Consider the following 5499-nt stretch of genomic DNA (forward strand, 5'->3'; position numbering starts at 1 on the left):
ATTGCCAAAACAGGGAAGAATTTGGATTCCAAAGATCATATACCCATGAGGTGTTTATTCATCCCTGGCAAAATCCAAGGGTTGTTGAAAGGATGGTGTGTGAACTTTTAAAAAGGAGGTAGAGATTCCCAGGACCCAGCATGGATTCTTTAAGGAGAAATCCTGTTAGAACAAATTCTCTCAACACAAGAGTTTGAAAACAAAACAAAACAAAACAAACAAACAAAAAAACAAACCCCTTAAATTCTCTTTTATTTTGAAGGGAGCCAAGCAGATTAGCACTGCTACAGGCGCTGTACCTCTGGATTTTTAGCAAGCAGCTTGTCCAAGTCATTAGAGGTCCTGTAGACAGATCAGTATAAAAACAGGTAAGTGCTTTTTTTTTTTTTTAACATTTTATTTATTTATTCATGAGACACACACACACACAGAGAGAAGGAGGCAGAGACACAGGCAGAGGGAGAAGCAGGCTCCATGCAGGGAGCCCGACGTGGGACTGGATCCTGGGACTCCAGGATCAGGCTATGGGGTGAAGGGGGCGCTAAACCACTGAGCCACGTGGGCTGCCTGGTAAGTGCTTTTTAAAAACTTGTTTCACATCTATTTCGTTGAATATATATATCCCAGTTTGTTTGTAAACATATGTTCCAGTGATCAAACTGACAGAGTTTATAAAGTTGATATCATACTAGAAAACAATACACTTTTAAAACTTAAAAATTTTAGGGATGCCTCGGTGGCTCAGTGGTTGAGCATCTGCCTTTGACTCGGGGCGTGACCCCGGGATTCTGGGATTGCATCCCCGCATCAGGCTTCCTGCATCGGGCCTGTTTGTCCCTCTCCCTATGTCTCTGCCTCTCTCTCTCTCTGCCTCTCATGAATAAATAAATAAAAGTCTTAAAAAAATAAAATAAAACTTAAAAATTTTAAATACAAACTGTTTGAAACACTGCCAATGAAAAAGACACAAGAATGCCAAAAATATTGAAAACATCAGGTAATAAAAACCAACATGAGAAAATATTAAGTAAAAAAAGAAAATATTAAACATTTCAAAAAAATAAACATTTCAAATGTCTCTGATAATTTGAGATGTTGAGGAGGTTGGCTATGTTAAACCCTCCCCCCCCCCATAAACACAAAATTACCTGATTGTGCATTTTTAAAAATATTTTATTTTTAAGTAATCTCTACACCCTATTTGGGGTTTGAACTCACAACCCCAAGATCAAGAGTCTAATGTTCCTGGGCTGAGCTAGCCAGATGCCCCTGATTGGATATTTTAAAAAAGAAATCAAGAAAATTTGATGATCATACATTAAAAAAAAAATGATGTAAAGCTGATTTTTTAAAAACCTACGTGAGATATCAAATTGAACCATATTTTTTAAACTTCCCTATCCTTTTTGATGTTCCTTTCTCCCTTGGTTCCTAAAAAAAAAAATGGGGGGTGGGGGAATGGCAACATAAAGCCTTATAGAAATACTTTAAACATTTACAGTAACAGGATTGAATTAAAATTTTTAATGAATATTCACTGGCAAGAAACAAACCCTATGTTTTAAATGTTGAATGAGAAAAACACTGTTAAGAGTTAAAAGATAGGGATCCCTGGGTGGCGCAGCGGTTTGGCACCTGCCTTTGGCCCAGGGCGCGATCCTGGAGACCCAGGATCGAATCCCACATCGGGCTTCCGGTGCATGGAGCCTGCTTCTCCCTCTGCCTGTGTCTCTGCCTCTCTCTTTCTCTCTCTGTGACTATCATAAATAAATAAACATTTAAAAAAAAAAAAAAAAAAAAAAAGAGTTAAAAGATGCATCTTTTGTCAGCAATAAAAAGAAATGAAGTACTGGTACGTGCTACAACATAGACGAACCTTGACAACAGTATGCTAAATGAAAGAAGTCAGACACAAAAGACCACATACGGTATGCCTCCTTTCATATTTTCACTTATATGAAATGTCATAATAGGCAACTCTATAGAGGCAGAAAGCAGGGCTGGGTTGGATGGAGGGAATTGGGGCATGACAGGCACAGGGTAAGGAGGGGCTTGTTGTTTTGGGATGATGAAAATGTTCTAAAACTGGTTGTGGTGATGGTTGCACAACTCTATACTAAAAACTGTTGACTTTCTCTTTAAATGAATGAATTATATGGTATATTATATGTCAATAAAGCTGATAATAAAAAAAGGAAAAAAAACAAAATGCAAATTGGGTTAATGTCCTTTCAAGGGCTGCTTATTGCACTTTGAATGAATTCTAAATGAGTTAAAAAAAATGTTTTCCATAACTTCTCTTATCAGTGAATCTTTATAGTCTGAGTTAAGACCCTATAAAACAAAGTTAAATTATACATAACTATTGCTGATTTGCATACCTTCAACAAGGTTCAATTGATATACATAATTTGTAGATATCCACAGGAATTCTTACTGTCTCATCAAATTTCTCAATACTGGATGTTTATAATGTTTCTACTCTAAATACCAAGAAGTATTTTCACAGGAACAGTTACATGTCTTCTCATTATCCCCAAAAGCATAGGTAACAAAATATAAAATTAAACAAGATTTCTATTTGATAAATTAACATATAAAATCACCATTACAGTATTCTTTGTGATGGCTTATAAATGTTAACAGTCATCATGAAGCCTATGAAGTTTATCCTTAGATTTAGAAAATGAAATGCAGATTAACTCAAAATAAAAAAATACAGTTTGGATTGCCAAAAACAATCTGTTAGGGATGCCTGGGTGGCTCAGCAGTTGAGCGTCTGCCTTTGGCCCAGGGCGAGATCCAGGATCGAGTCCCACATCAGGCTCCTGGCATGGAGCCTGCTTCTCCCTCTGCCTGTGTCTCTGCCTCTCTCTCTCTCTCTGTGTGACTATCATAAATAAATAAAAAAAAATTAAAAAAAAAAAAGATGGTAAATCAAACTTGAAAAACTGGCTTCAGGGGCACTTGGGTGGCTCAGTTGGTTGCATGTCTGCCTTTGGTTCAGGTCATGATCCCAGGGTCCTGTGATCAGGCCCCACATAGGGCTCCCTGCTCAGTGGAGAGTCTGCTTCTTCCTCTCCCTCTGTCACTCCCCCTGCTTGTGCTCTCCCTCTATCAGATAAATAAAATATGAAGAAGGAGAAAAAGAAGAACTGGCTTTAGTGTGAATATCCAGTGTTAAAGCTCCTTCCTAGAATGAATGAAAACTTAAGGACATGTAGACAGAGTTACCAATTAGAATGGAGTTGTTTGTTTTGAATGGAGTTTTTGAAGGCTTTCTTCTCTGCAAAGGTTATGTGTAGCAGTTTTCCTACAAACTGTTGATCTTGTTTAATTCAGAGCTAAACAGGAATTTCAAAGCACAGCACAAGTGGAAACCAGTCAGCTTCTGTTGTAGCAACATCAGAGTTCTGTTTTGTTGTCGAATCTGTAGTTGCTTCCTCCGTGACTACTTCAAATGATTCTGTACTTTCATTTGCTCTGTGTAGGAAGTTAAATCAGGTTCTTCTTTCTTCTCAGAAACATCATCAAGCTTTCTATTTGTAGATTGTTTAGAAGTATACAACATAGTAACATAACCACAAAAATCCGTGCAAGCGCATTTTGTTCTTTAATATTTGCAAAGCTTCATGAACACCCATATTGACATGACACGTGACTCTCCTAGTTGTTTTATCAAATGGGAAAAATTTCTCCCATCCCATTGTTCAATGTCATGAGCATATGTAAAGTAGAAGTTACTTCAGGTTTATGACTCCCAGACATTGTTAATGCTTAAGAATACCATGAAATTTACCTGACCGTTTTTGAAGTCTTATACTTTTAGACAGTAATAAAATTGGGGATTTGATTTCTGGATAATGGGTCTAAAATGGAGAGCAGTACTACTGCTGATGGGTTGGATCTATTAGTGAGAGGAGCCATGGAAATAAGAAATTTGTAATTTTTTGTTTACAAGTCTGCTGCAAGTCCTAGGGTTCAAATCAGGAAGGCTTTTACAGTGTAAGAGATTCAGAAGAAAGCCATAATTGGGTTGTTATTGTTATGCAGACAGTGTTGTGTTTCTGTAAGTGCCTGATCAAAATGTCTCTGTAGTCTGCATTTCTCCTTCCTAAGTGTTTTGAATCTTTTCTAATTCTGTAAGGAAGCTGTCCAGAGACTCATGTGAGAGTTTGCCAACTTTTTTTTTTTTTTTTTAAAGATTTATTTATTTATTTATGATAGACAGAGAGAGAGAGAGAGGCAGAGACACAGGCAGAGGGAGAAGCAGGCTCCATGCCGGGAGCCTGACGTGGGACTTGATCCCGGGACTCCAGGATCGCGCCCTGGGCCAAAGGCAGGTGCTAAACCGCTGAGCCACCCAGGGATCCCGTGTTTGCCAACTTTTGGTGAAAGGTTTCCCATCAGTTAAAAGGTAAGAGTTAAAAAAAAAAAAAAAGGTAAGAGTTGAGTCAAATAGTTGTGTATCCTGTAGACCGACCCAAACTGCTTATACTGGTTGTGTCAGCTGGATCAAGAATCAGTATCAGAGCTGACAAAGCTCCATGTTCAGGACTCCTACTTTCTTCCCCATGCCCGATAAGAATATCTTTTGTGGATGTAAACTACTTTTTAATTTGTTTATAGGGGGTATATTCCACCATGATAATGAAGTTGATCCAAATTTATTACTTGTCTCTTCTTATGGGTAAAGCCCAATCAGCAATACATGGAAACATCATTCTTAACCAATGATAAGTATATCTCAAGGACATTTGCAAGCCCAGCAACATTAGTATGCTTATCTATTGAAAGGAATAGTTTCAAAGTAATCACCTAGTCATCTTGCAGTCATTTCATTATAAAACGTTGAAGGAAAAAAAAAATACAAAAAATAAAAAAAATAAAACGTTGAAGGATGAAATTGTCATCAGAGATTGATATGCTCAAATAAAAAATCCTTTATTATATAAACTATGTACCACATTATAATCTAGTGATCCAGAAAGTTAAGGACCTGAATCAGTGATCTTAACTATAGTGTATTTCTCAGGCAAAATGCATGTCTTTATGTCATTTTTGTGGTCTGACCAGTTTATACTACCTACCAAGTTTCTGTGGGATTTTCTGCTGCCTTTATTGGTGGAAGTTGTGATCATTCCTCCAAACTTCAAAAAGAAAATATTTGGGCAGCCCGGGTGGCTCAGCGGTTTAGCAGTGCCTTCAGCCCAGGGCCTGATCCTGGAGACCCGGGATCGAGTCCCACGTCGGGCTCCCTGCATAGAGCCTGCTTCTCCCTCTGCCTGTGTCTCTGCCTCTCTGCCTGCCTCTCTCTTTTTCTCTCTCTCTGTGTCTCTCATGAATAAATAAATAAAATCTTAAAAAAAAAGAAAATATTTGATGATCTATACTGGTTCGTAATATCAATGTATTGCTGCCTTTTAATGCCAAGAAACCATAGACAGTCTTTAGTAAAACTGGACAATGAAGCATAACTGTTTCTCATTTTTCAAAATG

General features: G+C 37.8%; 1 pseudogene; it reads right to left on the reverse strand.

The window, feature by feature from the left end:
* Window positions 1–4454: 4454 nt before the first annotated feature.
* On the reverse strand, window positions 4455–5141 carry LOC140614593 (protein FAM91A1 pseudogene; annotated as a pseudogene).
* Window positions 5142–5499: the final 358 nt, after the last annotated feature.

Source organism: Canis lupus, chromosome 23, assembly GCF_048164855.1.
Source record: "Canis lupus baileyi chromosome 23, mCanLup2.hap1, whole genome shotgun sequence".
NCBI classification, from domain to species: domain Eukaryota; kingdom Metazoa; phylum Chordata; class Mammalia; order Carnivora; family Canidae; genus Canis; species Canis lupus.